Raw genomic sequence first — 24,189 nt, 5'->3', positions numbered from 1 at the left:
GCTGCTTCATGAATTGCCGCGGGAGCAGGGTTGTAAGTATAAACTACTGCACGTGGTGGCAGAGTTCCCTTCTGTGGCCTCACTGAGCAGACTCCTTTACCTGGTAATTGGGTTACACATTCATTCATTAGCACGAGAAGAGCAGAGTGGCTTTGGTGGCAGATAGCGTTTGGCTCTGAAGTTTCACTTTGAGACTATTTTAAAGTTCACTTATTTGCACTTGGGTTTGGTCTGACAGCTAATGTGTTACCTTATCAGAAGCCATGAAAAAAGTGTTAATTGGAGATAAAACGTAAAGCCAAACTGTCGTTCTGCTGCCTCCTGTTCTCGGACGCTTGGGTTGGCTTTGAGCTGCTTTGCATCCCGTGTCGTGCCTCGACGACAGCGTTGAGTTCAGCTCCGTTAGTTGGGCTGGAAGGGAAGCGTGCTTTCTAACACAGCCTGGATGCCGTGCCGTGACCAAGAAAAGGGTGCACATCGGGATGAGACCCGGGGCGGTGGGGAGTTCAGAGGAGCTGCCTTGCGTGCCGTAGTGGGAAGAGGGATTTCTTCAGGGAGCGGGTGAATTGTTTCCTTCTGCTCTGAACAGCCTCTTAACGAACGGCCCTCTCCGGGGTGTAGAGAGATTAACCTCCCGCGGCTGGCTTCAACCTGGGAGACTGCCACCATATTGCTGCCTTCAAGTGTTTGTATCTAAAAATACATCCGTGCTGCTGCACAACGGGCTCAAGGCATGTTAATCCTTTTTTCTTTCGGAAGGAGACTTGTGTTACGAGATGAACTGCTGCATAAATTGTATTTCTGCTGTGCAGTATGACCATTTTGCTTCTTCCAACAGAAAAATGTGGTGGAAATAATTGCTCTGGTTGGAATTCCCTCTCTGACAACAATAGCAGAAATGGGGTGGGGTTGTTTGAAAATGCTTAATGATGAAAAGTTTTGGAGGAGCAGGCTCTCCCAAGCTGCGCAGGCTTCGCCGCGTGGTTCCCCGTTACTGTTTAGTCTTCTGCAGAAAAGGCAGTGCTCTCACAGCCGGCTGTTTGGATAGTTTTGACCACTTCTGTCTCTTCTCAGCACAACTGTTTAAGAATGCTTTGCCTGTATCCGACCTCGCTCGCTCTACTACATTCTCTCATTCAGCCGCGTTCATTTGGTTGTAATTTAGTAGTGCTTTTTCTTCGGATGAGGACGAATGAAAGCCTACCAGGCTAACGCCTGTGAGCAGCACTCGGAGTTATTGCTACCTCTGTGCGTAATGATTCATCTCGGAGGCAGGCAGCTTGCTGCCCTCAATACCTCGCTGTAGTCCCAGACAAACTCAGATGATGTGCTTCAGCATTTCTGGCCTACGAAGTCTCAGCAGCGATGCTTCTGTTTATCGCAAGGCTTTGTCTCTAGGTAACTTTGGGGAATATTTAATGGTAGCAGTAGCAGAAGGGCTAGTTTAGACACAGCTGTAGGTTGAGTTTACTGCCTTGTGTTGAACAACTGGGTAGCTGATGTTCTTGCAGCGAGTTATAACTTGAATTCTCACTGTTCGTGCCACTGGGGAAGCTGCAGTGGGGCGTTTGAGGTCTGGGATATAAAATGACTTGCAGCAAACATTGCGTAAGCGTGTGTGGCTTTGGTCTCGGCGCTTACTGTTTTCTGTGTGTTCCTAAGAGATGCGGTTTTTACCTCTCGAGCTATTTAAGATTCGGAGTATATTTTCCTCCTTTTGTGTTTGCCTTACCTTGACTCGTTTTGATACAGAGCTCACCTGCTGCATCTGCTAGCCTTTTATCTGCTACACCTGCCCGCGTTTTCCCCGGGCCTGCTGCTGATGCTCGTCGGCAATAGGGCTCAGTCGCAAGCTACTCAGGCAACCTACACCATTTGTAAGGAAACTTTCTTTAAAATATGGATGGCATTAGAGGGACTCAGGCTTAAAATTAGAAACTGTTTATGATGCACAGTTGTAGTTGTTTACCTTGAACCATAATTATCTTATTTCCTGAGTTAAAAACGTCACGTCAGCTTGCTGAAGCAAGATTTGATGACAAAGGAATTGTTTTTAGCCACCAGCAGAGCGAAGAACACTTCAAATGTGTGTCTAAATATGATTTTATAACCTAAAGTATAGCACACTCAGGATTTTAAATTGGCTCTGGAAGTTGCGTGGGCTTATGGGTAGGCCATTTGGCCGGGGATCAAGGGACTGGGTTTAATCCTAACTCTCTGTCCTTTTGTCCTCTGAGCATTTTCCTTGCCACCCTCTGTGCTGTTTATTTGGACAGCGATGTGTTTGAGGGAAGGGATATGCCGTTTCACTAGGTGTTTGTAGATTTTCTCGGGGTGCGGTTTCGTGGCACGGCCGGAGCCGGTTCACCGCGGCTGCGGGGGCCGAGGCTCCCCCGCCTTCCCCGGGCGAGCGCTGCCCCTTCCCGGGGCGCACGAGCCAGTTCGGCCCCTTCTGAGATGGCAGACCAGCAGGCAGAAGATGATGAGTAGGTTTTCTGCTGGGCTGGCAGGTTGAGCTGATTTATGGACAAGCTCCAGAAGCGGCCCGAGGGAGAAGCAGGGGATCCAGCAGCTGAGCAGGGGCAGATCTCAGCTTTGCTCCGCTGTAACCGGTTACTTCACCCGCAGCCCCCGAGCCCCTCCTGAGGAGCCGGGGTACCGCTAACGTACGCAGACGGACGTTTGACTTCCTTATTCTGTTATGTAGGAATGCTCTCTGGTGAGTCTTTGTGGCTGAGGTGGCCTGTGCGCTCCTCTCCACGCTTTCCAGACCCGCTGTCTGTAGCTAAGCGAGGCTGCGCAGCCGGCTGCTCCGCCGCTGTTACCTGCTGCTGCCGGCGTGCGCGTTTTTCAGGAGAATGGAAAATGGAAGGGGAGCAACTTCTTTGATGATGGCAACTGCTACTTAAACCTGTTCAGAGCTTATAATAGAAGGGGAAAAAAAATAATCAGTGGAAGCTGTAGGTGCTTTCAATTTATGTGGTAGTTTTAAAGAATCTCTTTTTATTCTGACCTTAACTTGCCAGGACCTAGACAACAGGGGAGGGATGTCGTGTGTAAATCAAGAAGGCGCTTCCTTTATGGTTTCTCCTTGCTAAGTAATTTGAGGTGATTGTAAGGCACTTGGCATAACTCTGGAAACTGAAGACTTGAGCACATTTTAACAATTGCATTTTTCACATCGCTTTCTGGGGACCTCCCGGGTCATCAAGCCAGCTCTGCTGCTACGGCAGGTAACGGTGTCACCTAGTCCTTGTAATGGCTGTACGTATCTGGCTGCGAGCCTTTGAGCGAGACCTGCACGTTCTTAGAAGAAATCCGTATCCGAGTTGTTGACTTCTCCGGTTGTAATGTCCGTGTGAGTACCCAGAGTCGTCTTGGCTGGGGAGGCTGAACACCGCCGCTCGGAGCGGGTGATCGTGCGCTCCTTGGATAAGTTTGCTCTGGTTTTTTTCCTCTTTGTGAGAGGCTATGTGTATGTTCTTGAAGGCTGAACGCTGACTTCCTTGACTCCTCCTTGGCTAATCAGTGTGTTTTAAAACGGGATGCCTGCATCCTTTTCACAAATCAGCTTTCAGAAAGGAAAGGAAATAGTTCAGTTATTAATAGTAACCTGTATCCAATTTGCCACTGAATTGCATGGTTGCAAATATCTGAGACTGTAAAGGTGACAAATGTGTCTGTCTGTCACTCTTTTTTCTTCCGAAAAATGGTCTGTATTTTCTCAATGTGTTAAAATTGAGCATGGAGTAAGAAATTGCAGACTCATTTTTAAATAAAGTGTGCTGTTCCCAGCCTAGTAGCATCGTTAACCCTCCCTCCTTCCCTTAGAAGAATTTACAAAGGGAATTTGAGTGGAACGGATGAGTAAAGGGCTCTTAGTAGAGTTAGAGGGAAGGTATTCAGTCTAATGATGGGAAGGACGTCTTTGTCCCACTTCAGACCTGTGTTTAGGAGGAATGAAAAGGAGAAGGTACCTGAAATACGACAGCGGCTGTGATCTAACTTTAAATTACTGCCTTAATTCCAGAGAACATACTTCTTGTCTTCATCAGGTTGTTGAAGGCCAGCATCTTGGAGCTTGACTGGGACAAGTTGAAGCTTCACGATTATTTAGCTTGGCTTCGTTCTGTTCAGCATGGTGGGGTTTTTGAGCTCTGAAAGACGGGCGATACTTTTGTCCGTCTTCAAAATTCACCTTTGAGCGTCCCTTTTGATGGTGTATCAGCATATTCTTTGTCGTGCATCTTTTAGATCTCAAAGGGTGGAAATTCCCCTAGGTGCCTGGGGGTTATTTCAGTTTCTGAGTGCAAGTGGTAGGTTTCTAGGATGGCAATGACAAATCTAAGCTAGAGAAAGTGCCGGCTCGGTTTGCTTGCCAGGTGAATCCGTTGCCATTCTTTTATAGGTACCTGTGGACAGGAACTGAGTAAGTTTCTGGCTGTTTTTTGTTAAAAACTTTAAATTCTGTAGCTTTTGAATATGCACTAAGTTTTCTAGTACTTGATTGATTTCTTTTAGTTTTCCCATAAACCTTTCTAATTGTCAACATCTGGGAATATTGCTTCTCATGCTGTTGGCTCCAGTAGTGCTAGTTTTCCTTTATTACTTCTTGTTTGTATGCCCAAGAGCAGCATTTCTTGTCTTTGCCTCCTACCTTTTGCTTGAACTTATTGTGTGTTGGTTTCTGTGTTGACCTGAAAGTTTTTTCCTGGATAATGCTTTCCAAAATGTTTGATTTTCAACTATATTATGCCCTTCATTTTCCATGCCTACATGTATGCTGCTGTACTTAAGCTTTTAAAAAAGTGCGATTTATACTGTCTTTGTATTATCTGACTATAGAATAATTGGATTGGAAGTTTACTACTTTTCAGGTGGGGCTCAGCAAATGTTTAGAATACAGAGATTACAATTTCTTCTCACTTTCACCTGAACTAAAAATGATCACGGAACAGTTCTGCTTTGAATATCCATACCATTGTGCGTCCTGTGTCTCTTCCAAACGGCTATACTATACACTAAAATAAACAGCCTGAGAGTTCCGTATGTTTTGGTGTTGAATTTTATGGCTGGATAGCTAACCAGTTCAGGTTATTTGAAAATAGATATGATGCTGTTGCTCTGTGCTGAGGGGTTTCTTGGAAACCCATTCTCGCATGCTTAACGTGTATGTTCGTTTTTGCTGCGTACCAGTAATGACGACGCGTTCTTCCAAAGCAAGACAGTGGGTCTTTGCTCTGCACGTGCAGATCATTTAATAAAGAAATGAGCTTGATTATGCATCTTTTTGGAAGAGATTCAACCAGGCTGGAAAGACCCGGCAGTCTTAGGTAATTACATTTCATATTGGGGCTCTAAATAAGAAAAATGGTAAGGGTCTGGAGGATAATTCGGAAGCATGGGGGCTGACAAGCAAGGACGCCTGTGGCTTCCTAGGCTGCTGAAGTGGCAGGGGATAACCATTTTTGGGTGCCTAACCATATTCTTATTTCCATCCACGACAGAGATGGCCACTTGATGTAAATTAATGCTGTTACAAGGCAAATGTTGCTAGCGTAGTTACGACTTCTTTATTCATTTGCTGATAAAAGTGCATAATCTTTAAGGTATTTAACATTTTTTAAAACTAGGGGAGTTTGTTTTTTTTTTTTAACTTAGGCAGACTAAATCATAGCATGGAAAACAGCATGTCCTCTAGACCGGCAGACTGAGTCTTGTCTCTGCTTGCTAGTACAGAAGGGCAAGCGGTAGCCTTGAGCTTCAGCCCAAGGTTGGTTAAGGAAAATGCAGAAACGGTATTTTGACTTAATACTTTCCACTCATCAGAGAAGCCACAGAAGGGTGGTAAGGGTGAAGGAGGAGAGAGGAGGGAACGTGCTTGTGTGTTTCCAGAACTTGTAATTGTGTGCACAGAATTGAAAAATCTGGTTCGGTGGAAACTGTTCAGGCTTGCTTTGCTCTTCTGCCACATCACGGCAAGAAAAAAGGAGTGAGTTCAGTGATTTACGCTTTCAGGTTGTGCTGGGAGCTGGGACTCTTCGGACAGCCCCAGTTTTTTACCCTGCCAAGTACCTTTCAGGCTGCTTTCACGGATCTTTCCAGGAGAAATGATAGGTAATTTTAGGAGTTAGCAATTTTGAGAGATTCTTGAGGGACAGAGAACTTTAAACGTCTGATACGAACAGATAGCCAATGCTAAAGTGGGAATGTCCAGTAACTTCAGAGTTTATCGCTCAGCTGCCTGTGGCGTGTTTGCAAGGGTTAAACTCGGCGAAACATTAGGCTTCTGCTGATAATTAGTTTTTTAGTTTAATGCAATTCAAACACAGAAGTAGTTAAATGCCTTTATACTATCTTTTGACCTACTGAAATGAACTACAGAGTTTTTATTTGAACTTCTCAAGTCTCATTTCTATAAAAGGAGACATAGAAACGTACCGTACACAAGTATCGTTTCCCATTCTCCTTGCAAGCGTGATGTTGGGAGTATTTATAAAGCGGACGAGAGTGGTGTGCAGTAATTCCTCAGGGTCAGCCAAGAACATCGGTGATGGGAGCTGATTCTGATGGCTCTATCAGCGTGTAAATACTGCAACTAGTGTCGTTTAGTGGATTGAAAAAAGCACAAATCTGAGGAATACCTGAAACGCATTGAAACGAGTTATTAGGCATCACGGATCCTGGATTCTTTTAATTCATTGGAGCTCTCTAAACAGCTTAGTCGTTACTGAATTTAGACTATTGTCAGCCCCCGGTTTCTTGTGGACTGTGCTGTCTGTGTCAGACTTTTAATTAAAACACTTAAAGGACAATTTGGTTCCACAGGAACCACATCTTTCCCTTCCTTCATCCTTGTTTTGGTGGGATAAATTGAGCCTTAGGCTCTTCAGCCCACACGTAAGTATCTTGATCTGTGTTTCCGAGGACAGTATCGGGTTATTTTGTATTTTTATCAAGTGGCAAAGATGACAGGAGCTTTAAAAAATGTAGATCTCAGCATGCATATTGTCTGCAGGGCAAAATAAAGGAACTTTGAGATCAAGAATATATCACCTACTTAGTTTCTGAAAGCTATCAAATTAAATTTTACTTGATGCTACAGTTTTGTCAAATCAAACATACTGAAAAGTTGGGGTTTTTCTCTTTTTTAAGCACTAGTAGAATTCTTTCTGCACCGTGGTTTTTCACGTCGGTAGCTGGTACTGTATGAGCGTAGCTGGCTGTCATGATTGCTGCAGAAATATTTGCTGCTTTGTAGATTCTGGTGAAAGGCACTTTCTGTAGCTCACACCACTGCTGGAAATTTCTTCTTAAAGCGTAGGAGCAGCTGCACGCGTGAGCGAGTGTGACTGGTCCCGCTGAACGCAACAGCTTGCTCAGCGTGCATGTGTTTGGAGATGCTTGGTCTGTAAGCTACTGATAGGATGCAGGGCATTTCAGTTAAAGGCATGTTATTTATCTCTAATTTCTGCGTATTTCTTGGAAATGACTCTTTCTCCCCCGCTTCAGATCTCCAGTGTGACACCTCTCCTCTTTCCTTCTCTTTCTAAGTAGTCCCGAGCTCTGCAGAGTGGTCTGGGTGTGCTTTTCCAGGCTCTTGAGTGAAATTACCACAAATCTGCTGGTCTTCATTAGCCGTACGTCCCCTCGAGGGACCAGAGGAAAGCTTTCAGTGCCACGCTGGGCAGGGCTGTTCTTGGCTCTCGGGGGGGCGCGAGCAAAACCTACGGAGAGGAGCGGGGGCCGTAATTTCTGCCCTGTTTCTGTACGGGCGGCACTTTGATGTCTTCCCCAAACAGATTTGTTGTACTCGTACCTCCTCGAGTTCTGTGTCTGCGGTAACGGAGCTCATCTGAAAGCGTAAGCTCGTTGGTGTCTTGTGTGTCCCCCAGTGTGTTTTGCTACCGAAGCCCTCGGAGAGATGCCTCCTTGAAATTTTGTCTCTTCCCGAAATGAGGGAAGCAGATGAGCGCTGTGGAAAAAGGCTGTCCTACTCCCTGGAGATTTTTTCCATTCAGAAGTTGGTCTAAACCAGAATGTAAATCTCATACCGATACCCTGTTACGCTTCTTAGTTCTGGATCACCGCAAAATCTGAATTGATGCAAGTCTGTCTTTAAATCAGAATACAACTTTTTGCTTCGGAGAAGCACTAATAAGAAAAAATGTACTTGCTTGTGGGGAGGTTGGCCTCTCGATTGCTTGAAATGAGACTTCAGCAGATGGCTTCTTTCCTGCTCCCTGTAAAATGGAGATTTAAGTAGAACCCTTTCTGCATTCAGCTGATCAAATTTAGAAATATCTAGATGTAGTAAATTGTTGAATCTTGAACACATTTTTCATAGAGACCCTTTTAAGTGACTCTGCATCTGTACAGAACGGGGCCAGTTTTATTCTTTTATGGCTGACATCGGGCTATGAAGCCACCTCCTGCCTCGCTACTGGAACCAGTTAGCGTTCCCTGCCAGATCGCAACGCCTGCCCGAGCGGCTTTGATGGAAATAGTCTATAGTTAATCTTAATGCAAGTATACTGTTTTTTTTAGGTCACATCTTGTGATTGTAAAGCATTTTCCATCTTCAAACGCTGATTTCTGTAAAGTTGCGAGAAACCCTTTTATTGAATAAGTTTGAATTACTTAATTCCCAATTTTTTTTCAGTGGGCAGTAGGAAAAGTTGCACCATGTGCTCTAAATCTGAAGTTTACTGATCTGTCTGGGAGTGCAGCGAGAGGAATCGATAACTAATCAGTGGGGAACTGCTGAGGACTACGTGTGAAAGAACAGAAGTTGGTGCAAGAACTTAGAGGTTGAAACACTTATTTTTATTTTTTTAATGGAACTGTCTGCTTACCCAGAGTTTCCAAATTACTTCACATTAATATAAAATAAAGCATCACAGGTCTTGAAAGACTGAGCCTGTTTTAAACCAGAATCTGGTCACCTTGAACACTTAATTATTTGGCATTTATACTACCATTTCAACACAAAGGAAGACTGAATGTCTGCCGTTTTGCATTGCAAAATGGTTTCTGCGTAGCTGCCGCTAGCTGGGCGCAGACGGGAGCGTTGTCCAACGGTCAGCGTTGCGAGTTCGCAGACGGGAAAGCGGGGATGGTCATGTCAGCTTGTGAAGTGATATGTTTTCATAAGACAAAAGCTAAGAAAATTGGATGGATAAACGCGTCCAACGTTATTAATTATAATCTAGGCTTTTGGAAGTGAAGTTAGTTTTAAATTGAAATGTTGGATTCCGCACAACAGGAACGTTGTGCAAGTGACCCAAATACATGTTACTAGTCGGGTTTTGCCCATGATCTGTGCACCGGGCATCTTCTGCTGAAGTCTTTGCTGCACTTCATAAGGGATTTGATAACCATTTCATAAAAAAAAGGTATGCTGTTCATGGTGAAAGTTACTTGGCTCAGATGTGGTCACTATTTCAGCGTTACAATACTTAACGTATATTTTATATGTGAGCTAGGTAATGAATACAATTGCTATTCGTGGGCCAGGAAACAGATGTAAATAGATCTTCAAAATTGTCTATCAGTATGTCATGGGACAGGATTCCTGTAGACTTTTACGATAATTTTGTTCACAACTGATCACAGTCACTACCGTCGGCAAGTGGCACTACTGATTTTCCAGGTGATGTAGTTGGAAGTTCAGCTTTTTTTCCCCCCAGTTGATCTTTTGTTGCTGTTTAAGTGAGTAGCTCTAATTAGAGTTGTGACTTTTATTATGGAGGAGTATGAAAGGAGTAGGGGAATCACGCTGGAAAAGATGCTGTGCAAGTATTGTCGCTGTGCTCTGTAGGACCGCGGTTCCCCATCAGCGGATCCTGCAGTGCCCCAGGACTCGCTTGCCTTGGAAAAAACCACGAGGTAGCTGTATGGCTTTATCTCCTTTGCTCTTTTGAAAGAAAAACGTCAGAAAACTTTAATTTGTTTCCCTTTGGGTTGTCTGGAAAAGTTTCCCCGCTGCAGGATTTCCTTTCTTTGAGTCAGGACCGCGCGCACGTATGTGTGTTCCTTTGGGTCTTTTGGCTTTATTTTGGCCTGCTCCTTTTCACTGTGGTTCCCAAGATTTGCCTTAGCGTGGTTGGTAGCGGCTCTACCCTGGATGCAGCTGTGTTGCTCATCTGGACATCTTTAATTTTTCATCAAGGAGTGAACGTTTTTCGAAGCAGACGAGGCTCTCCCAGGACTGCCAGCCTCCTCCACCGTGTATCTGTCCCGGTCAGCCTCAGGGTCTCTCCTGGATGGTTTTTTAAAGACCGTCCTGGTCTTTAAAGGCAGGTGTCCAAATCCAGCTGCATCAGAGAAGCCGTTTGCAAGGTGACGGGCAGCAGTAAAGTATAAAATTGAACTGCATGTCACGAGCCCTACATAGGCCGGTCCTGTTGACTGCTAAGTTGTGAAAAGATTATGGGAAACTGAATCTGTTGCTGTTTAAAGAAGCATTGCGCTCTGGAGCGTGGCGCGAGGGAGCTGGGCCGTGGAGTGGCGGAGGCGGAATCGGGGAGAATAATAATAGATGAAAAGAGGGTTTAAAAAATAGGGGTTGGCTGCCCCGAAGGAGCTCCACGGTAAAGGCGTCGGTGTGAGAGGCTTTAGGAAAAGAACAGAAGGAGCAGAGTGTAATTAGGAGGAGGAGGACCAGTATGTGAAGGTCCTAGGAGTTAAGGTGGTCCGTGTGAGCTGGGGAATCTTCAGCACTTCATCAGGGGCAACTGTAAACGGAGCAAGCAAGTCAAAGTGGTAGGCAGTTTTACTGAAAAGAACACGTTTTGTGCTTTGCAATTCCCCACTTGTAACTTTATATATGTGAGTTTTTGAGTGTAAAATAGGTTTTTAGAGCTGCTCCTTTTAGAAGAAAAGGTAATTTGGAAGAAATCCAAATTTTCCATTGTCAGCTGGAACAGGATTTAGTCATTGTGTCCCTCGGTGTGGTTTCCAGAGTCTAGAGATCAGAGGGGCCGTGGGGTTTTGAGTGGGGAATTTGGCAGCGAGCGGCATGCGGAGTTGGCAGTTAACCCTTTAACCCGTTCGTGCAGACCAGAATAACTTCAGTCGGACTGGGGAAGGCCCGGTGCCTGTGCTTCAGGTTACTGCTGCTGGCCTGGCACGGCCGAGCTTTGGCAGTCGTGGTCTGCAGCGCGTCACCAGCTTATTTCTTCGTAAAAAGTTCCTTTATTGAGCTGCTTCTCTCTGGAAGCATAGCAGAATCATAGAATATCCTGAGTTGGAAGGGACCCACAACTCCATCGAGTCCAGAAGCTCAGGTATCGCTGTTACACAGCTAATGCACGTTTTGAAGACATTCTGCGTTTTGCTTAGAGCGTAGGTTGACTCTTCCCGTAGTTACAGGTAGAAGTAAGAACCTGCTAATGCTGAGCAGATATCGGGAGGTGTTTTGGTTCATCATGGGCATAAAAAATCTGGGATAAGACAGTGTTTTACACGTGGCTCTGCCCAAGCTCTCTGGTCTTCCACATTGCAGGCCCTCAAACATGCTTGCCCTTGCTCGTGTGACTGGTTCGGGCTCCTACTGAGCTGTGCTGTCCGAAAGTTGGCCCCCCTGCAGTTGGGGAGCAGGCCAGATCACCTGAAGAACGATAGTGACTTTCGTGGAGATCTCATCTGGAACAGACTGGTTTGCTCTGGCCGGGAAGAGAAATTTATTTCTGAGCAAACGTGCTCGTCAGGCGTGCAGGCAGAGCCGGGTGACTCAGAGATAGGCCGGGCTTAGCCGCAGCCCTGACGCTCGTCAGGCAAGCCGGGTTTCTGCCCGCGCCGACGTGACGGTCGCCCGAGGCTGCCCACGCCGCGCCGCTGCGCGTTCCCCTGTCGTGAGAGGCGGCGAGGAGGTCGGGTGCTGGGTTTTGGACTCGGAATCGTTTGCCAACCCTTCCACGTACCGGTTCGGTCGTCCAGTTAATCAGTGTAATTCCCCTTTGCCTTGGGTGCTGAGAGCTCCTGCCGGTTCCTGCCCGGCGTTGGAAATTTCACTTTGGGAATTTGTAGCTGGAAAAATATCCTTGAAAGGTGCAGCAAGAGCTGTTTAAAAAAAAAAAAAAAAAAAAGTTAGAGGTTTGTAACAGATTAACTGCTATTCAGCGCAAGGGTCCAAAGGTGTGCTTAGCAAGAACGCGGTTGTGTCACGGGTAACGCTGCTTAAGTTGTTCGGGAACGCGAGTTGCCGGCGCAGGGCAGTCGTAGCGCGCGGTGGGCAGTCCGCCCTTCCCCGCGTAGTCCGTCCGTTCGTGGGTTGCTCGCCGATGGGGGGTGACGTACCTTTTCTCATAAGTAAAATGACTGTAAAACCACGCAGATGGTTACAGAAGCCTGGAGACAAGTACATTTTTTAAATCTACTGTCAGAAAGTTAAGGAACTCGGTTGATGCTCTGCTAAGCTTTCCACTATTTCTTTTATTCTTCTGTTTGTGCAGACTAGTTATCAGAAAGCTTATTTCTGGATTAGGCAAGGATTTGTATTTAGTAGTCTTCATGTACTCAAATACAGCATGTTTGTTGTGAATAGAATTAAATTGTGTGTTTTAATTTTCTAACAAACTAATTCCTGTGTTTTTCAGATTACACAGCGTTTTTGGGACACACCTCTGTTGGATTTTAATATACGTCCTGCTAACAACAGCTTTCAACTATGGAATCGGTAAATATTTACCTTGCTTCTGTCCAAATTTTCTGTTTTATTACCTCACAAGTTGCTTGTGTCCATGTTGATGTATTTGTGTTTTGGGTTGGTTTGGTGTTTTTAAGAATTTTTCTTTATTTTCTGAAACTTGAAGGTAAAAATTGCAAACTTCCATGGAATAACTTACAAGGACTAACTGAGAATATCAGAGGAAACGTCTTTAGTTCTGAGATGCCCTTTCGCTTTCGTATCGTTTCAAAGGCAGCAAGTTTTTCCCTGACTTCAGTGAAAGTGAAAGTTCACTTTCCTGCGGGGGTGGCTGCAGTGCTGGCTTGTCCAGCAGGCTGCCTGGCTTGTTGCTGCTGCTGACTGCTGAGTATTAAGTATCATTCTGCCTCTAGGATATCACGGTCCTCTTTCTTTCTCTTCACTTTCAAAATGTCTTTAAAAAAAAAAAAAAGTCTATTAAAAAGTGCCAGTTTCACAATGTTATGTCTCCTTGTGATTAGTTATAATTGAAACAGATGGCACCTAGGTTTCATTTTGGGCAGAGAAACCTCCCAATATGCTTAGACAACAGTTTGAGTCAGTGTTAGGATTCAACTTTTTGGTGGAGTTAGCAGCTGCAGAAATAATAGGCTATGCTGGAGTGGAATTTAGGGGGAAAACCAGGATTTTTGCTTAAGTGAGAGGATGAGAGGTCGGTGCTGTCCCCTGGAAAGCAAAATGATATAGATGGAGCTGGTAGGAAGGAGTTTGTTCTTGCTGGTTTTTTCTGCAGCCCTGGCAGTTTGGTGTGTTGCAGGCTGAATAAAAGCTGCTGTTCACTGCTCTCCGTGAGCTCGGCTTTGCGGTGTGTGTCACGGCAGCGTTACGGAGGGGAAGCTCAGCGGTGCGGAGTTGAAGGTCATCCTCAGCATGCCCAGAAACACGATGGGGAAGGCTCTCTATAGATAACCTGCCGTGCGTTGCTTCTGCCGTGGGGCTTTGGGTACTTGGCTAACCTCTTGGTTTACGCCGCCATGGGATTATTTGTGTTGAAATTGTTGTTGTGATAAAGGCCATTAGTGAAGGAGAGTTACTCTATGTAGAAATACAGGGCTGCTCTATCAGGTGGCTTTGCAAGCTGGTAGGTTTCTTTTGTCCTGGGTTTTGAGGAAAAGAAAAAAAAATATCTTTGTATTTAGTTTGTCTGTAATAATTCCAAGGTATTCAGATGGAGACGATGTTATTTCAGTTTCCCTTGGTGAATATTAATAGCAGTAGAAGCCTTTCCCAGTGAAACAAAACAGCCTAGGCATCAGTAACTCTCCCCTGCTGCAGCTAAGTAATTAAAGTGTATGAAGTGTGAGACCTTTCGCTGTAGTATGCGGTAGCTCTTTCCTTAATGGGTGCTCTGCAGTCCCCTGAAAAACTGAGCTGAATCCTAACATCAAGAGTAAACCAGGTTGTTTACTACTTATTATATTTCATAGTTCACTATGAAGATTTTTCATGCTGAATTTTGAAGCAAATGGTGGTTTGCTTTTTTGAATGCAAACCGTACCTTTAACAGCATAGTATTAATTGCAGTACCTTTCACTTAAACGAAACCTTACTAAACATTCAAACCTATTTGCATAGTATACTTGCCCACTGGGCAAAACGACTTGCTTCCTGACAGATTATAGAGCATTATGGCCGACTGCACCTCTCCAGGGCCTTTTCTCTGCATCCCCTGCCTTTTGGCCACTAATATCTTTTAGGATTATTACTGAGAGCTTAAATTCTGCACTACATGGCTATGGTAGCTGCCCTTTAGAAAAGTTTGCCGCATAGGCTTCTCTGCATCTTTAGCCCCTTTCTCTCTGGATGTTTTGTACTTTGTTTATGTAAAGCCATGCTATTTTGATTATGAGTCTAGCTGAAACCGTGGATGGAAAAACTTGACAGGTGAAGGTTGAGGATGTATGATGTGACAAAACATTCACACTGTGGAGAAAGAAATAACTACTATGAAGTCAGATGTTTCTCTGACTTCTGAAACAACAACAAAAAAAAAGAGTGATTTTGCTTTGTGGGTTTCGTGAGCCGTGGGAGATGATAGTTAAGTGACCTTTTCCAGTAAAATAAGTTTTTATCCGCTGCTCTGCAAAGACAGACTATTGCATTACGTAAAATGCATATTGGTCTGGGCTCTAATAGCCCCATTCCTTGGCCACAGCAGTATGGAGATGTTGGGGAGAAGATCAGAATCCTCCAGTGTTGGTTGAAAAAATTACCCCTATCTGGCGTGTTCTGAAGCTGTAGAGGTGAATTCCTGGTCTTTGTGCTGGTGGGGAGGCTACGGCATACACGGTCGCTGCGGTTTATCACCCAGGTATCCGCCGGCACGCTGATGTGCGGTTTATTGCATCGTCCGAGTAGCCCAAGGATTGAACGGAATGAGTGTCTGGCCCAAGATTGAGTAGTAACCTCTCATCCTAAAAGGCAGTCACCCTAAAAGCGGGTCCGTGTTGTCCGTGTTAACTCCTCGTGCTGTGCACGGGTAAAACCCCGGGGTGCTTTGGTACTTGTGTGCCAAACGAGTAGAGCGATGATGGGCCACCTTCTGTCTTGTCCGAGGGGAAGGTCTTGTATCGTGAAAGTCCTCAGCTTTTGTCCTTCGGCCGTTGGTGACTGTGAGAATGAGGTCGCCCTTGCTGTAAACCTGTGAGTGAAAATGCACTGGGGCACAAAACCGGCTGGTTTGGGTTTTTTCTCCGCCCTCAAGCAACTTGTGCGTGCCAGCGTGTAACTTGCTGTGAAGCATGCTGCCTCGATTCCCCGTTGAAGGAGACCGAGGAGCCTGACCTTCGGGACCAGGCTTACCTTGGTGGGAAGATCCTGCTGCGTTTGCTCTGTTCTGATGATGTGGTCCATGTTTCATAGCTTGGCTAATGGAAATAAAGCTTCGGTGCTGGGAAGGGACTCGGAGGGCGTCCGCTGTGCTGTTCCCTTCGGTTGCAAACCTGATGCAGGGTGTTTCTGTCCCTGGGAGGTGGTTTGTTCCCGTCACGCGTGCCAGTACCACCGTTTGTGATGGTGCGCCGTTCACCCGATCGCCGAGATAATTCTGCATTTAAAGAAAATGTAAACACGTAGAGGTTTACGTGCATTGTTTGTGGCATGGTCTGCTGCCCCGGGAGAAGTTGCGTTGGTGCAGCTGGAGGACCAGGAACGCTGCGGCGTTGTGGGGCGGGAGCAGAGGGCCTGTTCCACTGCAGGAAGTGTTATGAAAGTCTGAGATTTCTCCATCTCAGTAGATGGCTCCTTTATTGCGAAACGCAGGAGTTGCTACAAACATTGCTGCCCGCAGTTCTCTAAAACAGGCTTGGGTTTTTTTGTGTTTTGTTGGTGGTTTGTTGTTTTGTTTTTTTCCCCTCCCCAGCTTTCCATAGTAATAACAGCAGAGGCCCTATCGAAATGGGTGGAGAAAAAGGGAGTTCAGTTGACTGCGTGAGATGCCGGCTTCGCGTAGCCTGAACGGCTGCAAGGCGGCAGCACTCGCGCCGCAATGAGCGGGACAGGTATTTTCTCGCTAAACTATTTTGAACCGTTTGCTCGAAACGGGTTCATCGTGGTGGCTTCTTTTTGCTCGTTGCCAGCAAGAAAGGGCTGCATCGCGCTGGGCTCGTTGCGGGGTTCGGCGACTCGATGGGTTTGCGGCACCGGAGCCGGCAGCTGGTGCGATTCGCGTTTCCCGACATCTTCATTAGGGAAGCAGCGGGGTCAAGGCTTTCTCCTCGCAGCAGAGAGATTGCAGTGGCTTTCGGTGGCGGTTTTGGCGCTGGTATTTTACAGAGTTCATAATGAATATGTAGGTGTAAGATTAAAAGAATGAATAAGGTAGCGCTGCTAAACAGAATTGCTTTTCAGAGCTGCAGCCGTGCCTTGTTCTGACCTCCCGAGAAGGATACAATTGTAAAGCTGAGGCCCGTAGTGGAAAAGCAATTACAATACGTGCTTCCAGGATTGAATTGTCCTCTGAAAGTCAGATGCTGCAATAACGGTGGCGTTGTTTAGGTGGAACGTGACTTTACTTAACTGCTTGTTATTTTCCTGTTAATGTTCTTAAACGTGTTCATATACGGCTTTCAATTTTTACTGCTTTGGGGGAAATAGAGCTTAGTACTCCACAAGGAAGATATTTCTTTGCATAGAAGTGTTCTTCTGAGCTTCAAAGCTTTTTTTTTTTCCCCCACGTTTCAATTCTTATCCCTTCCAAATTAGAGGGGTTGGAAGATAACAGAAGTGCAGCGTACATTTCTTTAGGACGTCGGTCGCAGCCGAGCGGAGCAGCGAGGCTTTCCCTGTGGTTCTGGGGTATGGCGTGGAAGCGTTGGCTTTTGGGGCAAGAAGCCGATGTGTTACAAAGCAGGGCTTGGAGAGGGGAGGGGAAGCCGTGGGCAAGTGGGATTCACAGTCTCATGGAGCGGGAAACAAGCGGAGCTGCGTGGCTTGCGGGTTTGACTGACTTCTGCTGAGGTCCCCACCCCACCCCTGGAATGGTGGAGCCCTTTCTCTCAGAAAAATGCAGATTTTGGAAGTGCCTTAAAGCAGCCGGGTGGGTTTTCAGGTGCGGGTTTGCCTGGAGCGCAGCGTATCGAGGCCCTTTGGGTTTGTGCTGGTGCGTGGCTCAGCCTGGGACAGGCTGAGGGCAGACGGGTTGGAGAGCGTGGCTTAGCCACTGCTCTTCTCTGGCACGGCGCTCATACGCTGTCGTACCTGTGTGAGCGTGAGGGGGGCTTGTATGTAATCTAAATCTAATTTTTAAAGCCGTTATCTTCACTGTAAGCAGAGGTTAAGCAGAGGTGGCTTTATTGCGAGCCTAGATCTCTTCATCGGTCAGAGGGGCTTGACTTTTTGGACACAAAACACCTCTGACACCTGCAGAAAAGAGCTTTCAAATCCTTCCCTCTACCCCAATGAAAAAGCTGGATTCTCAGATGTAATCCCAGCACAAGCATTTGATTTGAGTGTTTGAATTGCTGCTTTTACAGTTCCCTGTATTTTATCAGAACGTGTTAAATTGCCAATGTTACTCACATGCCACTTTTGGCAGATGCCACCTACATGCCCTCAATTTGAAGGTACCTTTTAGGAGAAGTGTAGGTAGGGAAGCTCCTTCTTGCATGTCAGGTGTTAGAGAGCGGAGCACTTACATTAATTCCCTTTCACTAACCTTTCCGCCGCTAATAAGCTAACCTGACCCATGTGCACCTGTAACGAGCAGAACTGAGCTAAGCAGAAAGTTTGAAAAATGTCTTGCTTGACTTGTTTCTTTGGGTGTAATTCAGATCTGCGTGGTCACCATGACGCAGAAGGAAGTTCTCGGTGAGAGCAATCCGCAACCAAATACAACGCTTGTCCCCCTTCCTCTCATGCCCTGTTCAGAACTAGACAAAGCCATAGCGATAATTACCTAAAAAGAAGGAAAATAATTGGTTGTGGGTTTTTTTTTCCCCCCAACTCTACTTGGTTTTGAATAATTTTATTCTCCGAAGGGGCTACATTATGACCGCAAAAATCATAATGTTTATAAAAATGTATACTTTTGAGTTAGGATTTTGTAGATTTCTATCAGCTAATGTACTCTACACTTAATCATAGTTGTGTTTGGGAACAGGTTCGTTACAACAAGCTGGTGCACAGGATCGTCATTTCCAGTAGCTGGCAGAGTCTGTTGTTTCATGGGGGAAGACTCCTAGGAGAGGTGCAGCCCGGGCGACACAGGGAGGCACGATTTCGGGAAGGGAATCTGGGTTATTTGGCGAGTTACGGCTTCTGTCGTCGTGCAACAGCGTTCCTGGGCGCGACCCCTCCTGAGAGCGACGGTGCTTTCGGGCAGGTCCGGGTGTGTCGCGTTGCAGGGGGCTTCGGCGCGCAGGAGCGCTGACCGGAGAAGCGAGGCGCAGCGTTTGGGGCGACGGTTTTACTTCTTTCGGAGTGTTTTGCGTAGCACCAAAGCGTAGTCTTGAAAGGGAAAGAAGTGACGGTCTCCGCCCTGAGGAAGTGACACTCTGGATGCGAGATGACAGGCTTTGGAGTGAAATGGCAGGATTACACAAAATATGGCTGAAATCGCTTGTTTTCAGAGGATAGCCATCACGCTATGATTAAGTGCAGATGATGCATTTGGCAGCACGAGGTGTGCAATCTGTTCCTACCCTAAGGAGCGTGCGGACCAAAGGCCTGCTGATAGGACCAGACTCGCTCTTGTGCTTCTTGAATGAATAATAGTTTAGGTCGTTCTTGCTCCCTTATCTTTTGCTTTTTTAAATAATAGTGCAGATCATGGTGAGCCTGGTGATTTTGGCACTCGAATCCCTGAGTTCTTTCAGGGAGAGGAGTATTTTTGGTGTTTGGGGGAATGCGTTCCTCTCGGGCTGAGGGAGGTGCATCAGCGACTTGGGCATCTTTGGTGGAGCTGCAGGTGGGACAGTCGGTGTCCGACAGGTACAGGTCAGCGGCCTGACACCCCCCGAGGTGGGAACCGTCGCTGGGTGGTGTAAAGTGGCAGGAAAAACCGGAGCGTGTGCATTTTATGGAAACCTTGCGTGGAAGATGGTTTGGCTGAACCTCTGAAGTGTCTAACGCCACCAGGCAGGGGCAGCCTGTTTCTTTAATGTGTACATCTAAAAGGGGCAAACTGTTGTTATTGCAAGCAAATGCAAAACTGATAGATCTGCTTTATTGATATCCTTTGGAAGGGGACTTTCGATAAAACCAGGAAACGCTTCTGAAAAGCAAGTCTTAAATGTCGAGTGTGAAGATGGAGACTAGGCGTTGTCATTATTTCTGTTCCCTTGGTTAAATTCTTGGCAGAGCTTTAATTTTAGAAGAACAAGACAACAAGGGCTGAGATTTGCAGGCTCAGTCTAATTCATTACTGGCTTAATTAGATGCTTGAGAACTCGGGTAATCTGACAGTTTCTGCAACGCTGCTTGTTATCCCTGTTTTATAGTAGTTTGCTGGACTTCTCCAGCAGAAATTCAAAGATAACTTCATTGGAATGTATTTAACAAGTTAATGTTTTAATTGGTGTGTTGATCTTGGATTGAGTGGACAGGCTAACGGTTTCCAGTTGCTGGAGATGTACAGGAGCTGGGAGAAGGGATTTCTTGGGCGTTCTGCAGGAACTCGCGTCTCGTTGTGGACATCTGAGCGAGCGAGGGGGTGCGGGCAGTCAGCTCTGCTCACCGTGGCGGAGGCAGGGGCTCCGGGGGGCCCCCATTCCCGCAACCTCTCTCTGTGCCTGGGCGTTTTGGGAAGCTGGCACGCCTGGCCTTTCCGTCCTCACAAGTGGCTTTGGTTTGGTACACAAATACTCGAAAGCTCTGCTTTTACTCAGAACTGTTTAATCGGCGTTGCCTGCCTTCACCGCTGCCCGGGCTCATCTGGGGTGTGGGCAGGTGGCCGCAGGCCACCGCGCCGGGCCGTTTTGGGAAGTCACAGCCCGTCGGTGAGGGCCGTGGCAAGCGCAGCAGTGAGTAAAGCAGATTTCCGAAGCACTGTGGGACTGGCTAAAACTCTCCGCTTGCCCCGAGAGCAGCAGTCTCAGCTGTAATGTTTTTAACTCTTGAATTTGGAACAGACTTAGAAGCTCACCTTTGGGGGTGGTAGCTTGTTAAGTTGTCAATACTATTGCCTGTAACCATCTGTTCCTACCACTAAGTAGCTGCAAAAATCAGTAATTCATTCTTTATTTTTTTAAGGAGCTTGGGTGTAAATCTTCTCCCTTGTTATTTTTATGGGCTCCCTTGTTACGAAAGACAAGCATCTCCACCGTGCTGGAAAGGCAAAACGACATTCTTTCTTCAATCTTTCACCTCAATTTATTTGAAATTTAAATTCAAATATTAGAGGTTACTTTGGAGCACAATAGCTATTTCTGGTGAAGCCAGTGCGTGGGTCTCCCCTCTCGAACAGCAAAGTGCTTGTGTAACTTCACCTTTCTGGGTTAACCACTCCTAAGAGGAAAGGAGATGGTAGGCATGTGTACAATTTATTTTAGGAAATCGCCGCTGTAAATGGCTGTTGCGTTTGCTGTTGCAAGTAAAACTTGTCATGGATTCTTATTTTTCATTTATTTATTTTTTGTCCAAGTGAATTAATAATCCAAGTGGGCTGGCTTCGGTAGTTCTGATGTTAAGTCGGGGTTGGTAATTAGGGTCACAGAGGGAGAGGTGGTGGGGAGGCAGCTCTGGTGGTCGTCACGCAGGAGTCGCGGGAACACGGAAACAGCATCAATTGCAGGACAGACAGACAGACTACCGCGCGTTGTATCCTGAGGTATCCAGGGCTGGGATCTCGCTTCTGGGTTTGAATTGCAGAATCAAAATGGATTGACGTCGAGTAGTGATGCTAGTGTTTTGTGACGTGAGATGCCAGGGACTGGGGCTGTCTTCAGTGCTGTCACAGCATGGGTAGCGATGGCACTTTTTTTAACGCAGAAGGACTTTGCCACCTGGGGACAGGTCTCTTCCTGCATCGCTGGAGTTCAGTTTTAAAAATGTTTATTTTGGTGGTTATCTAAACTACGGAGTGTATGCCTGAGGGTTCTGTCGAGGTGATGTCCAGTTTTTCCAGCTTCATACCATCTGCGTCCTCACCGCTGACGGCAGAAGTTGGGTTTTGTCTGACCTAAAAGAACAACTCCTGGATTTTGGTGGAGTTTCAGTGCGGTGCGTGTGTCTGGACTCACCCTATGATACAATAACGTAAAAATACACTATTATCTTGCAATAATATACAAGCAGCAACGACCTGACCAGCTCTGCTCTTGGGTCAGGCCCATGCTACTGCGTTTTGTATCGACGTGGGCTTTGCTGGAAACACCTGGGTGCTGTGTATGGCTGGGAGCAGCACTTGGGTGAGAGTGGCTCCGGTGCCTTGTGCGTGTAACAGCCCTGATACGGTGAAGAAAGCTCTTGGAGGACTTAGTCCTGGCTGTAATTAAAATTTTGGAGGATTTGCGGGATAGGAATGGCCTCTAAGGATTGACAAAGCAGCCCAGAACGGTGCATCTGTTGTTCCTGGCGGCCGTAGCTGCCATAAAGAAGGACCTGGTGTGCCACTATCAGTTCCTCGTGTACCCTTAGAAAATTTTTATACTTGCAGGCTTCAGTGGTTTTTAGGAAAAGTCGTTAGTCTAAAAGTTGTCACGCATCTTGCAGGGAGGCTCGGACTCCCCGGGGCAGAGCTCAGGTGTTTTTGCATACGTTATCTGTGACCTTCCTTAGCTTCAGATGATAACATTGAGCCTTAATTCTGAATTTCCCGGCAGTCTTGACACTCGGTTTGTGTCCGGGCCTGGCGAGAGGCAGGATGGCAGCCTGAGGACTGGATGCGTTTGCGTGCACTCGGGCTTCGCCCCGCGGCCGACCCGCAGCCCGGCATCGCTGAGCCCGAGCAGGCGGCCAAACGCCGGCAGCAAACTTAACGCGGGGGGCAAATACTTGGAGGAACTGCAGAAGTGAGAGGAGCTGCTCAGTTTGATGGATGTTGGTAGGTATGGCAGGAGGAGTTCTTTGATTTTGGTCGGTTTTGTCCTTGCATATAATTTTTCAGCCGTTTAAGCTAACGGTATAAGGATGAAAAGGTCAATGTTGAATAGCTCTGGTTATTCTCTGCTGGACCTAGACTTATTGCTGGTGTCATAAGAAATACACTTCCTCTTCATGTTACACAGTCAGAAGAAAATTATTTTGTTGTGTTCAGTAGTTTTTACCTCATTCTTGTAGTCTTGCTAACATCCTGTATTTGTTTTTTTGCAGGAAGCCTTTCAACATTTTCTTAATTGGAATTAAGTGTCGTAATAGAAATGCACGTTTTGGTGGAAGATAATGTAGGAAATAAATATTCGCAGAAATTTATTTTAAGTTAGTAGAAAAACGTTCATGGGAGAGCTTTGCTTTGGAACTTTAACTTCTGAGAGGTTTAATGAAAGCTTTCTTTGCTCTCGGGTAATAATAAAGGAATGAACCAACTCTGCTGCTCCCGAGTTTTTTTGAGCAGCTAACCTCAGAGACTGATACTAGGTCTGTTTGTTGTAAATGACGTTAATTAACATAATGACACAGATTGAATGCTATATAAAAGTTATATGGAGTCAAAAATCAAATGCCAACAAGTAGTAAATAATTTGACGAAATAAAAACATAAAAACAAATTATGGGGGGGAAAAAAAATCATGTATTCTTTTCCTGTCAACAGTTAGGACTGCATCTGGACGTAGCAGCTGGCCAGTCCTCAATTCTTTTTTCCTCTGGTTTTTAATGACGCTTTTACAGCAGACTGAAATGAGATCGCTGCCTAAATGAACCGGCAGCAGGGACGCGGCGGTGGCGGTGGGCTTCGCGTTCAGCGAGGTATCGCACGGCTAAATCCTCCTTGCTTTCTCCCTGCGGTTTCTTGGTTATTTAGTGCTTACCGTAAGGGGTACCTGAATATGAATGATATGCTCCAAGGTCTGGTTAAAGATAAAGAAACTGTCCTCGTTCCCTTGACCTCAATCTTGCTGAAGGTGGGAAAGCTTTTAAAATACATATAGCACTGAGTGTACCTAGGCAGCTGTATGTGTTTTTAAATGTCCCCTATTTCAAGGTCACGCGCGAAGTGCAGATTAGATTTGCTGTAGCAAGATACCTGTTATTGGGGTTTATTCCCGTGGTCGGAAAGGAGAGCGGAACGGGGACCGAAGGAGAGGTGTTCATCTGCGTCCCGCGGGGTGCTTTGTACCTGCCCGGATCAGAAGAATGTGGATTGACAGTCTCTCCTCCCACAGCACTCTTCAGAGCTGCTTAATCTATATTTTTCATACTTGCGAAACAGCACCAAGCTTTGAGACGCTCCTGTGTAAGCTGAGGCGATGATGAGCAAGAGGATTAATTAGATCTTCAAGACAGATAACTAGAGCAATGAGTTGTGCATAATAGTGGCTTGGAATTCCACTGACGTGTTTGCAAAGCGCTGTGCAACATGCATGCCTTGGCTGAAGCGTAATTATTTCTCGGCGTTGCGTGCCCAAATGCCTCTGGGCACCGTAGCAAAATTTAGTAAGCAAATTATGTGAACAAAAAAGCTCAACTTTGATGGTTTTGCGCACACCAAAATCGTTGTCAGTGAAGCGATTAACTGCTGGTTTGATCACCTATCGGTGGTGTCTGCCCGGTACGTCAAGCTGCCAGTCTGAAGTCTGGATTCCTCCAAGATACTGCTGTAGGCTCAGACTTACTGGGTTGTAATGCTAAATTAAGGGAAGAAAAAAAAATGAATTCAAATTAGATTGCAAGTATAGGGGTTTTCTGTATTCTTACCATACAAATTGTGTACTTTTGAGCAGGGACGCGGGCAAGCCTGGCTTCTTTCAGAACACTGTGCTGCCGCTGGTGCTCCTGCCCCAGGAGAAGGCGATGCCTCTAAGGTTAAGTGGCACTAAAGTGAATGCTTTTTTTTAGGGAAACTTCAGCTTAAAAAAAATTCTTCCCCATGCGGAGCTTTACTT

General features: G+C 46.1%; 1 protein-coding gene across 7 annotated transcripts in view; it reads left to right on the top strand.

Moving 5' to 3' along the window:
• ANKRD11 (ankyrin repeat domain containing 11) overlaps nt 1-24,189 on the top strand; it is a 158,474-nt gene that overhangs the window by 13,854 nt on the left and 120,431 nt on the right. For 4 of the 7 annotated variants that reach the window (XM_082320119.1, XM_082320123.1, XM_082320122.1 and 1 more), the window contains exon 2: nt 12,600-12,679. The exons of 1 other annotated variant lie outside the window; for it this stretch is intronic. The gene's annotated coding sequence lies outside the window, so the exon portion shown is untranslated. Of the gene's footprint in view, nt 1-8,662; nt 8,811-12,599; nt 12,680-16,192; nt 16,210-24,189 lie in introns of those variants that run through there. 2 more of the 7 variants (XM_082320121.1, XM_082320125.1) reach the window with 2 other exon arrangements.

This window comes from Platalea leucorodia (genome assembly GCF_965183815.1).
Source record: "Platalea leucorodia genome assembly, chromosome: 8".
Classification (NCBI taxonomy): domain Eukaryota; kingdom Metazoa; phylum Chordata; class Aves; order Pelecaniformes; family Threskiornithidae; genus Platalea; species Platalea leucorodia.
Note: the sequence above shows the minus strand (reverse complement) of the source record. Positions and strands in the feature narration are given on the sequence as shown.